Below are 12,808 nucleotides of genomic sequence, written 5' to 3'. Positions count from 1 at the left end.
CCTTTTCTTGTGTGTGTGTGTGTGTGTGTATATGTGTGTGTGTGTGTGTGTGTGTGTGTATGTGTGTGTGTGTGTGTGTATGTGTGTGTGTGTGTGTATGTGTGTTGTGTGTGTGTCTGTGTCCATGTGCAAATGTGAGTGGCGCTGTTGCAAATACATTCGGGTGTTGAGAAACAAAGAGTGTCCTTTTTTTAAAGCTTGTGAGAAAACCTGCTGTTTACTGTGCCACAGCACTCAGGGGGTTAAAACACTTTTCTTTAAAAGACACTTGTCTCTGGCCAGTCCAGAGGTGGAAAAAAGGGCAACCATCCTACCATCTCTCCACTTAAACCCATTTCATTGTTCACAGAAAAAATAATTAAAGAGGCGTCTTTTTTTGTAACTGTAGGTTGTATTTTAACATGTAAGAGCACGTAGGTTTGGAGTGTAGTTGGGATTGGGGTGGTTAAAAACCAATGAATTTGACAGGGCCTCAGCAAGCCCCCTCTAGCCTGCTGATTGGTCTGGGTACGGCTGTGTGCACGTTAACCCTCTCAGTAGAGATGCGTTGTCAATTTCCATATGCTAATCACTCAACTAGACTCAAATTGACAGACTGTTTTTAGAATACTGTCATGGCCACCCTCAACCTCACCAACGAAACCAAGGGTGGAATTGTCCCAGATTTGCTCAAGTGTGGTAACGGGCGGGAAAAAAGTCATTCTACCTCCCGGCCGCAATGGCGCCGTATCGTTCCATTCCTGCCTCAGTGATTATGCAGCCACAGGAAACACACTGTCTCACTGGTTGGCGGCCTCCGGCCTGCTGACCTTGCCGCTTCCTCACACAGGATGCCATATTTAAACTGCAGCTGCGTGCACACTTTTCAATGCTTGCAGCCCAGTACTGCTCCAGTGAACACATGGCCCCAACAGCCAAGAAGAGTGCAGCCCCCCATTTCAGAAATGCATCCCTGAAACACCTTCTGGACACCATGGAGGCTGTGATGTCCTCTACCCCAGCTCAGGCTGCAGAAGGCCCATCGGTCTCACCACTCCGGCTTGGGAGGCGGCAGCAGAGGTGATCAGTACCAATGCTGCACACAAGAGGTTCACCATCCGGCACAGAAAATGGATGAATGATTTCATCTGTGCCACCAGGGTAAGGCGACCATCCCATCACTCTAAACTCACACACTCACAAGGCCATCATACATTCACTGGCATCTCACTCACTGCCAGCTCAAGGAACATCATCACTCACTCTCTCACACACACCCTCACATGTCTGCCTGGCCTCACCTCCTCTGGAGACTGCCTCCTCAGCTCTTGCCCTCTTGATGCCACTTGCACAGATCAACATGTGCCCGCACACACACCCTGGGATACCCCCTTCCCCAGTACAGCTGTCAACCTGCAGCCTCTTCCGCTACCTGAGGCCACTTATCCCCCTTCTCCAAGCGTGTCCTAGCCCTACAGCTGTTGAAAAGTCACCCCCGCCTTGCGGCTGGTCTAGTAGATAGAGACCTGCCTATGAGCCCCCCCCTAAAAGTGATATGGTGCAGTCTGCAAAGCCTGGCACTGATGAACGTGAGTGCTGCCCAAAGAAAGGTGGGCAAACAAACCCCGGGGTCCCAAGCGACGTGCAGCTCGCCAGGTGCATGTCGCTTATGTACAGCTGTGAAACACGTCAGTGTACAATCACGCCAACGTGCCTGGATGATCCAGCGCGGGGAGATGATTCCGTCGAGCAAGGCTCATAATGAGTTGCTAAAGTATTGAAATAAGGATCCCGATGAGCAGTGGTGGGAAACGCGGCCTGCCATTGACAAGTGGAGCAGACAATCACAAACCGGTTTCATAACGGCATGAAACTGATTTATGGCCTTCTTGCCGCATTGTCTAACCCGCCGCCCGCCATGACGCCCAATACCACAGGGGCAATTAAGGGGGCTGAAGCAATCTCAGTCCAGGATGCCAATAAATGCTCTGTATTTACAGCTTTTTTCTAATCTGTTGGAAAGAATTCATTCACAGTACTTGTTTGGAGACGTTGTACAACTTATAGGTTACTTTCTACACTTTGCAGGTTTACTTTGTCACATCAGGATGGGTGCTGTTTATAGTGTCTTAGATGGAACCTCACATGGGGATCAAGATGACCAGCAGCAGCCACAGCAGCGGGCTGCTCACTGGCCTGTAGCTGTGTAGCAGAGCAGGGAGCAGCAGCGAGGTGACCAGCAGAGAGGGGCAGTTCGCAGGAGGTACTATCCACAGAACAGGGTTTTCAGGCACACAATCAGTTTCCTTGACAACTGTGAACACCAGTGTTTCAGATGGTTCAGGAATATCATGTTAAGTGGTAATAAACATCTGTAGTCACCTAGAGGAAAAACTATGGCCTGCTGAACCTGGTAGTCGCACGTTACCAATGGTGGGCAAAGTCACCACTGCCCTCAAATGTTTTGCCTCTGTATCCTTCCAGGTCCCTGCTACAGAAATATCCAGGATTTCCCAATCACATGCCTACAAATACATGAGGAAGATGGGCTGATATATTATTTGGTAGGGCCAACAATTATGTCAACTATGCCGGCAATGGTGCCAGTCAGAATGAGCGGGCACTTGGTTTTGCAGTGCAGGCTGACTTCCCAGAGGTGAAGGTCACCATCTACAGCGCACATGACAATTCCAGCATCCCAAACCACCCAGGAGTGTTCGTCAACAGCAAGGACTTTGATTCCATCAATGTGCAGCTGGTGTGCTCCCGCTAAATGATCTTCATACAGGTGTGTGCATGATTCCCAGACAGCTGCCATAATGCTTTTGTCCTGCAGCAGTCCAAGTTCCCTGATCCCTTCAGGCTTGGAATCAGACTTAAGGCTGTCTCTGGACCTGTCCAGGAACCTGAAGGGTATCTTAAACTTGTCGTTGGCCTGTTCTAATATGCATCTGGTGATGGAATAGCACTTTGAGTGGCGTTGTTGGCCTTCAGTGGTCGAGTTTATGATGACGATCATGAGCTAAGTTTACAGTAGGTTTACCTCAAGTTATTAAAGCCCCAATTAAGGATGATTTTTCACACTTGCCGACAATTTGCCAGCGGTGAGGTGGCCCCCTGTCCCGTGTGGAGGCTGCCAGCTTCATGGAGGCAGCCTGCTAGTAGCAGTCTGGGGTTGGAAGGCCATTGGGGTCAGGGGCTCAGTCCCTCAAAAGAGGGGTGATGTGGCAGATAAGGCAATCCCCGCATTACCAATGAGCCATCTGGAGGAGTTGCCCCTCCAGTCAGAGGGGCCTGCCTGCTTGACCCCTCTGAATGTTTATTTTTAACTGACCTCTGTATGGATGCCACCATGTTGAGGCACCCTCTTAATCCTCAATCTGACTCACCAGTGCCAAACTCCCCTAGTGGGGCTGCTGGCAGCAAAGGGAACCTGCCCGCCATCCTTAATTAGCAGCCAATTCAGAGGCCATATCTGGGAAAATGGTTCCCCACGTTTTGATTTCAGCAAGTATGGACTCAGGATCTCTATTTGGTCCCGGTGTTTGGGTCCCAACCACCCCCCCCCCGCCCTTACCCCCAGTAAAATTTAGCCCATAGAGTGAAAAAGCAAAGAAGTCATGATGAACCTTTAGAAAACACTGGTTCGGCCTCGACTGGAGTATTGTGTCCAATTCTGGACACTACACTTTAGAAAGAATGTGAAGGCTTTAGAGAGGGTGCAGAAAAGATTCACAAGAATGGTTTCAGAGCGATGAGGGACTTCAGTTACAAGGATAGATTGGAGAAGCTGGGTCTGTTCTTAAAGATGAGAAGGTTCATAGGAGATCTGACAGACGTGTTCAAAATCATGAGAGGGCTAGCCAGAGTAGATAAAGAGAAACTGTTTCCATTGGATGAAGGGTTGGGAACCAGAGGACACTGATTTGAGGTGAATGGCAAAAGAGCCAACAGCAACATAAGGACATTTTTTCACGTAGCAAGTAGTTAGGACCTGGAATGCAATGCTGAGAGTGTGGGGAAGGCAGATTCAATCATGGCTCTCAAAAGGAAAGTGGATAAGAAGAGAAAAGGTTTGCAGCAGTATGAAGAAAGGGAGGGGGAGGGGCACTAGCTGAGTTGTTCTTGCAGAAAGCTGACATAGACACGATGGGCTGAAACGCCTCTTTCTGTGCAGTGGCCGTTGTATGAGACCACAGGTACAGACGATCTCCCCTGCCAGGGATTCACACCCTAAGCAGCACCCTGTAACCTCAACCACCCCTCCTGCATCACTGTCACCTGCTGACAGAGAGGAAAAGGGATCTGAGGTTAAGTCCAATGTTGTGAAAGTCAATATTAAGGCCAAAGGGTTAAAAGGTGCCAAATGTGAAGTGAGATTTTGTTCCTTCAGCTTGCATTTCTGATGTAAAATCCAAGGATCGAGATGCAAGATGCAACATCTGTACTTTCACCTCCTCCAAGCATTCCTTCCAGGTGAGACAGTGATTTGCTTGTACTCTTGCCAACCTGTTATACTGGGTTTGTGACTCACAATGAAATCTCTTCTAAAGCAAGGAAACCAAACACAAATTAGATGATTCTTTTGCTGAACAGTTCCAATCTGTCCACAAGTGCGACCCTGAGTTCCTGAATGCTTGCCACTTTATTTTTTCCCCCAGTCTGATCTCTCTATCCTTAGCTTTCTATAAAGCTCCAATGAAGCTCAATTCAGGTTCGTGCTTTAATTTTTCCCCTGTGATAACATTCCCATCCTGGTTGAGTCTGCAAAGGGAGACCCCTGACCCCTCAGCTTCTTCTTGGTGGCTAGACAGCAGCTTTAGCAGCAAGGTGAGAGCAAAGAAACAGTGGGATAGACTTTAAAAAGCTGGCTGAGTTGGTAAATGGACTGTTCAGTGCTGTATTATACCATACAGATCAGGACCTCTGATTCCTAGGCTTGAATTTTACCCATGGCGGGCTTGCATGATCGCCGGGCCCAGGACCAGTCGGGAAACAGGCCCCCGACCGTGATTGGCCCACAACTGGCCAATTAAGGCCCACTCAGCATGAAATGCGTCTTCCCAATGGTTGGGAAGGGCCAGGCGGGGGCTTGTCAGGCACCGGGTCCAATGACGACCCAGCGGGCAGTTTAAAAATGGCACACACAGCTCCTTGAAGGAAGCCAGGGAAGAACATGCCTTCTGCGTTCTGGAGAGTGAAGTTATGGCCTCAACAGTGGCTGGAAGCGCCAGGCGGGAGGGCAGGTTGGGTGGGCACTTGACCCTCGGTTTTCGGATGATTGCCTCATGGTGCTCATGGAGGATGTGGCTGCCAGGAGGGACACCCTCGTCCCTAGAGATGGAAGGAGGAGGCCACAGCACCAGGCAAAAGAAGCTTGGGAGGAGGTGGCAGCCAAGATCAGCAGCCACAACGTTGTGCGGTGCACATGGGTGCAGTGCCACAAAAGTTTAGCAACCTGCTGCGCTCAGCAAGGGTGAGTACTATGTTGGCATGGATCAGGACATAGCACTCGTAAACATAAGTGTAAGGCACCATGAGCACAAGAGGGGCTGGTCACGGGTGATCTTCTGTTCTTTAATGTTTTGTTTATATGTTTACTGGTGTGGAAATGAACAACAGAGATGGTCATGTTAATTTGGTTTGATTGTGAAAATTACATATATTTTGTTTTTGTCATCATGGCTGAGTATGCTTCACCTTTGTTTTTTGATGCAGGGTATGCCAGTATGTATTGCTGGACATGAGTGGCTCTAAACTTTATTGCACAGGCACTGAGTGGACTTGGGGTTCAAATGAAAGGATTGTTTCAGACATCCGGGATGGAGGCAACAGCCCTGGCATGAGGTGGGAGCAGGTCTTTGGCAGTCTAACTGAAGGAGCGTTGGGTCAAGGCATCCCTGGTGTCCCTGCCTCCCTGAAGGATCCAGAGGCCTGCATCCATGCTCTCAGTGTTCTCCTCATCGTGCTCCTCTCCTGACTCGCTACTGGATTCATCCTCTGTAACCTGTGGAGCTGCGTCAAGATCCTCTTCCTCCAATAGGTGCCTGCTTTGCCAGCGCCAGCTTGTGGAGAGCGCAGCATGCAACCACTGTCAGTGACACATGCTCTGGGGGGTATTGTAGTACTCCCGCTGAATGGTCCAGGCATTGAAAGCGCATCTTCAGAAGACCTATGGGCCTTTCTATCACTGCCCTTGTGGAGGCATGTCTCCTATTATAACGCTTCTCTGCCTCTGTTCTTGGATGGCAGAGAGGTGTCATAAGCCACCTTTTCAACGGATAGCCCTTGTCACCCAGCAGCCATCCATCCAGCCGGGCTGGAGCACTGAAGAGCTTCGGCACCTGGGAATGTCTCAGGATCTAAGTGTCATGGGAGCTGCCAGGGTACCTTGCAACAGACTTGCAGAATCTGTGTCTTGTGGTCACACACTATCTGGACGTTCATCGAGTGGAATCCCTTGCTGTTGACGAAGGCACCCGGCTGACCCATTGGCGCCTTGATGGCCACATGTGTGCAGTCGATGGCACCCTAGAAGCGGGGAACCCAGCAATCGCTGCAACCTCTGGCTCACTCAGCCTGGCTGGCCTTGTCCATACGGAAATGAATAAATGTCATTACCCACCTGAACAGCGCTTCTGTCACCAGCTTGATTCAACTGTGGACAGCTGATTGGGAGACTCCACACAGATCCACAAGTGATCCCTGGAAAGAGCCAGAGGTATAGAAGTTGAGGATCACTGTGACTTTCAGAGCCACAGGCATGGGAATCCCACCCACACAGTTGGAACTGATCTCATCTGACAAATGGAGGCCATAGTCTCCTGGAGAGGTGGAGCTTCCTTTGCATTGCACCTGAAGCATATTGAGGTAGCTGCATCACTGCCTGTAAACCCTGGTAGCAGGATAATGGCGTTTTCTACAGCCCCTTCTGTCTTGGACTACCTGCTGGTCCTGTGCCTCCTGTACCTCTCCTCCCACAGGTCACTCCCCTGGAAGTTGCATTGGGACACCTGGCCACCTCTCCCTTCTGCCCCCCTCTTCCTTCTCAGGGGAGGTGCCTCCAGTGACAGCACAATCCCCATTACCAGGGTAACGGAAGGCTGTCTGATATCTGGAAGGGTCCACGTGGTCAAAATCCTCTGGGGGCCTTGGAGAAACCAATGAGTCCTGAAATGAAGCCTGGGAATGCTAAGAAAAGGAGCTTAGAACTGAGATAAAGCTGTCAAGTTTCAAATAAGCAACCAGCAGCAAACTATCTCCTAAACTCCTCACTACTCACAATGGCAATGCTACTGACTCTTTTTATCCCGCCCTTGGATGAGGTTTTGCAAAATGTGGGCTGCCCATTTTGCCCGTGCAACGAGCGTGATATTGCATGGGAAACATAAAATCTTGATCAATTGGGTTTTTAATGGCCTTAAATGGCCTTTTAATTGATGGCAGGTGTGGCTCCAACACCTGCGCGCACCCACCAAGCTGAAGATTGCATGCGGATTGACGTTGGGACGCTCGTCTGACGTCTTTGTGAGCTATTTTACGCCCGATCAGGTCCGGCACAAGCCTGCCTGCGAAGCATAAAATTCTGCCCCCAGGCTCTGCTGAGTTAGCTGCGAATCTAGCAGTAGGGGCATTATAGTTGCCTCAGATGCCTATCAGTGAGAATGGGGAAAAAGCAACCAGAGCTCTTGCTCCTTATTACTGTTTCACTGGAAAGTGTATAAGTGCACAAGTCAAGTGAAGGCTTGGCTACAATATTCCAAATAATCAAAATGCCCCATGATATTCACAGTCTAGTCACACACATGAAGCAAAATCCACTGAGATGAGGTACAATTGACCACCTTGTGCCTTTGGAACTGTATACTGCAACCTGAGCACTAGTTTCAGGTGAATGTTCAATACTCTTCCTTCAACCCCTCTCTAATGTTATCTCTGAATCAGAACATGGTTGTCCTACTTTCTCCACCTTGTCTATGAGCCAGCTTCATTCCAACATAGGGCCTCAGACTTTAGTTTGAGCTCTTGCATATTGTTCCCTCCCTGTCTTCTGTTTAAAACCAGGGGATGCCTGTTTTAATCTTTGCCATGCCTCTGCAACCTGAAGTCAGTGTGTTGATTCATGTGCACTGCTCTGGACCCTAGTCCACTGCTTCCAATACCCTTGAGCACTTTTCTCCTACCTTTCTGTCCCCAGCCTCGATAGCTTTCATTTCTTTCCCTTGTATACTTTACAATCACCCCATCCCGCTCCATTTCTATCCCAGCCCATCACTACTTCTCTGTCTCCCTACTCTACCGCTGCCTTCCCAGGCTTGAATCTCCCTGAATACAGTTACAGCTACTCTCTGTGTCGCTCAGGACAGTTGGGTGAGGTGGTAAAGAAAGCATATGGAATGCTTTCCTTTACTGGATGAGGTATTGAATACAAAAGCAGGGATGTAATGCTGGAACTGTATAAACACTGGTTAGGCCACAGCTGGAATTTTGTGTGCAGCTCTGGTCACCACATTACAGGAAGGACATAATTGCTCTGGAGAGGGTGCAAAGGAGCTTCACAAGGATGTTGCCAGGGCAGAGGGGTGACCTAATTGAGGTGTACAAAATTATGAGGCACCTAGATAGGATAGACCCGTTTCCTCTAGCTGAGAGGAAATTACTAGGGGGCGTAGATTTAAGGTGATTGGTAGAAGGATCAGAGGGGACACGAGGAAAAACTTTTTCACCCAGAGGTTAGTGGGCATCTGGAATTCACTGGTGGCTGAGGCTGAAATGCTCAAATCATTTAAAAGGTACCTGGATCTGCACCTGAAGTGCTGTAACCTGCAGGGCTATGAATCAGGAGTTGGAAGGTGGGATTAGAATGAGCGGCTAGTTTCTTTTATCCCTCTTTTTTGGCTGGCGCAGACATGGTGGGCTGAATGGCCTCTTTCTGTGCCATAACTTTTTAACTTTTCATTTTTATGGTTCATTAACTCTGCATTAGATTTACCAAATGCTGAATCACATGTTATTCAACAAGTTAATAACCAAAAAGTTAAATGTAAGCTTTTTCACGTAATTTATGTATATGTGCATGCTGGGTGAACTGTAATTGTGGGATTTTAGCCTGTGATTGAATCTTCTTTGCAATGGAAGAATTATAAGAGGGATTGGGATTTCCAAGTATTTGGGGCTTAAATTTAGGTTAACATGATTTTAATACATAGGTTTGATCCTAAGCAAATACACACAATTCTATTTTATTAACTATTTTTATTTATGTTGCATTCAGTTTCAACTTGTTTTCACAAAAAGCATTTGATTATTTATTGAGATTGCATTTTTAACGTGTTACTGGTGTTACTATTGTAACTCACTGTGCTGGGCAGGATCATTACCTTATTGGAAAGTTGAATTGGGTAGGATGTTGTGTGGGCAGCCAGTCAGATGGCCCCAGTTCCCTGTGGGTGAGGGATTAGGTTAAAATTACCTCCTTGGGCTCTTGTGGTGTTGCTCATGTATAATCTGGGGTCCGTAGAGCAGTTTGTGACTTCCAATGTGGTACCGCTTGAAGATTCTGTTTCAATTCTGAAGCAGCAGCCCCCTCATCCCACTCTCGTGGCCTGACATCATGCTGACAGAGCTTCCTTGAATTGTCCTTGGAGCCTTAATTAATGAGGAAGAAGAAAACCAATAGACATTCAAAGAGGAAAATTAACTAAGGTACATGTCAGGCAGTGCAGTCACAACCTGGAATTCAAATCCATGTGGTGCCGATCCCAAATCATGCGAGATGGGTGACTGGAGGGGTTCTTTCACTGATTTGCTTTCATAAATTCTGGAATCAAATGAAACCCTAACTGGAATTTTATTTGATCATTTGCTGAAACTGCTTTGCATTAACATGAAAGTATATTCATCATCCCCACCGACCTTGTTATTGTTTTTCCAGCCAATCGCCCACATATTTGCTCCTAACATATTTATTGGCCACTTCTAGTCACTCTGAGGTGGAGTTGGCGGTCCTACTTCTTGAAGGATTGCAGATCACCCGTGGTGTTTAAAATGAGCCTGTGGCATAAACATTGAGCGCAGACATCATTTTCATAGGCAGAACTGTCTGGCAGATTTGCTACACTACAACAATGACTACACTTCAAAAGTACTTCATTGTCCGTAAAGCACTTTGGGACCATCTGTGATTGTGACCAATGCTATATAAATGCAGGTCTTTTTCCTTTCAGATAATTGTGGCCAGGGGCCTCATGTAATAGCTGGCATAGCTTCACTATGGGTGTAATGCAGTCTTTGAAAACAGATTCCTTGCTAAGGATTTCCAGGGCCTGCACATTCTTTGAAGGGTAATATCCTGTAGGGTGCTGTCTTCTGAAATGCTGCCTCACACCCCTTCAGGGTGCACTGTTTCTCCTACGTTGCTTCCTCTATTATAATTGCATGTCCATGGGGAATCCGAACCTCTTATTGTAACTGCGGGGAAGAAATTCTGGCAGCCTGTCAGATGCAAGTACCACTCAAATCCAGCTGCGAGGCAACAAATATTACTTTAAATGCTCTTCTGTAACTCCAGCTGAAATTGTTTCCAGGTTTCAGGTTTCCAAAGTACAGCATGTCCACCTGTTTCAGCTAATGCTGGCAACAGGTATGCCTCTTCCATTTAATTCAAAACAACACTTTGCGCAATGTGATTACAAATTATGAAACCAATGTCATTGCTGCTTAATTTGATGCAGTTCATGGCTAATTACCTCCCAGGAGCATTGTTAAGCATAAATATTAAAGACAGATTGGGTCAGGTACCTCAGCACTGCCATTACAGGGTAGAAATACAGTGGGAGTGAATCCCGTCCCGGAAACCACCAAAAAACTGTCTGTATGCTGATTTGACATTTGAAAGCTCGCCAAAAATGGTAAATTCGAAGCCAGTATTGTGGAAATTACATTGAGACTCGCTGCTAGGTGTACCAATTGTTGTAATGCCATTGTTGTAGCAGTTGTGTTGTCATTGAGCAATTATAAATGAGAGGTTTGTTGTTAGTAAACATTGAAATTAAATTAAACGGGTTGTATTTTCCTATGGGCTCCTGGACCCTGATGTTGGAACCAAAAGGAGGTCCTGAGCCCTCACTTCCAGGCAGCTAGGCTGGTGGAGCAAGCTTCAAGGAGCCGGGCCCCACACTCGTCATCCTATAGCCAGGCTCCTGATGCTGCAGGCCCAATCAGAGGGCTGGCAGCTCTGGAGTCTTGACAGTCCTACTGAGAGAGGTGGGTGCTTCTGGTGCAGGTTGGGGACCATAAGGGCACCTCATTCTGGGCTCATCCTCGCCGGTCAACGCAAATGGCTACACTGAAGGCACTGATGCTGTTAGGGACATCAGGATGATGCGGAAACTCCTCTGCAGGATTGGACGTGACTGTAAGTGTGGCCTTTCATCCATGCAGTCCCATCTTTGGGACATGGTGCCTCTGGTTCTGATGGTCCCCAGACCTGCTACAGGATTACTGGCTCCAATGAGCTGGTGATCTCCGCACGTGGCAGAGGGGCAGCTCTGCCAGTGGCAAAATTCTGGCGACGCTGCAAAATCGCCCCTAATTGGCTGCCCTGCTTCATGGAGCAGGCAGCCAATCCTGTTACTAGCCCAACTCTGGGAATGCTCCCCGGCAGCGGGAATGCTTTGGAAGGGCAAAACTATAAGCCCAACCCTGTTGGAAAATGCATGCCACAAATGTTAGGCATTGATAGGATCAGGTGAGCTGTGATCCCTTTGCTTTGGAGGGGGTACAGCAAAAGCTCACTAGATTGGTTCCTAGAATGAGAGGACTATCCTATGATGAGAGGTTGAGTAAACTGGGACTATACTTTTTGGAGTTTATAAGAAAGAGAGGTTATCTCATTGAAACATACAAGATCCTGATGGGTAACAGCAAAATACTGCGGATGCTGGATATCTGAAACAAAAACAGAAAACTCAAACAGGTCAAGCAGCATCTGTGGAGAGGAAAACGGAGTTAACGTTTCGAGTCCGTATGACACTTCTTTGGAGCCTGATGGGGCTTGTCAGGGTGGAGATATTGTTTCCCCTGGCTGGGGAATCTAGAATGCAGTGGCACAGTCTCAAGATAAGGAGCCAATCATTTAGGACTGAGATGGGGAGAAATGCATTCACTCAAAGGGTTGAGAATCTTTGGAATTCTCCAGAGGGCTGTGGATGTTCCATCGTTGAATATATTTAAGGCTGAGATCAACAGATTTTTTAGTCTCCCATGGGTCAAGAGATATGCAAATGGGTGAGAAAGTACAATTGAGGCAGGAGATCAGCAATGATCCTATTGAAAGGTGGAGCAGGCTCAAGGGGCCATAGGGTTTACTGCTGCTCCTATTCCTTTGGCTTTTAACATGAAAGAATGACTTCAGCGCAGGAAAGAAGAAATTGAACAGAACAAAATAAATGGGCAGCAATGGGGTTGAAATAATCTCCACCCCCACTCCCGCTGCCCCTAACAATGGAAGTGTGCAGGGGATTAAAAAAATTAAATTGTAAAGTGTGATCCAGCCTGCTGCAGGCATGCCTGCCACCATTTTTACAGCAGTGGGATGTGTAATATGCCTGTATCCCATCTTGAAGAGACACTTCATTACAATGTTTAATACATACTCCCACACTACAGTTGGGAGCTTGTTATAAATTTAATGGCTGCCAGGACTTGGGGAGCAGAGCCGGAAGCAGCTGACTGCAGCCGTTAAGTGCTTTTTAGAATACTCCTTGTCAGCTAGCAGAAGTCCCTCAAGCCCTTCAAGCAATCCTTCTGCTGATGACGGTATCCCCTC

The 12,808-nt window shown here is 47.7% G+C and overlaps 1 protein-coding gene across 6 annotated transcripts in view; it reads left to right on the top strand.

Moving 5' to 3' along the window:
• Nucleotides 1-12,808, top strand: part of sgcg (sarcoglycan, gamma) — an 827,414-nt gene that overhangs the window by 71,702 nt on the left and 742,904 nt on the right. The window lies entirely within an intron of this gene.

This window comes from Cetorhinus maximus, chromosome 7 (assembly GCF_964194155.1).
Source record: "Cetorhinus maximus chromosome 7, sCetMax3.hap1.1, whole genome shotgun sequence".
NCBI classification, from domain to species: Eukaryota; Metazoa; Chordata; class Chondrichthyes; order Lamniformes; family Cetorhinidae; genus Cetorhinus; species Cetorhinus maximus.
This window is presented reverse-complemented; position numbering and strand designations above follow the sequence as displayed.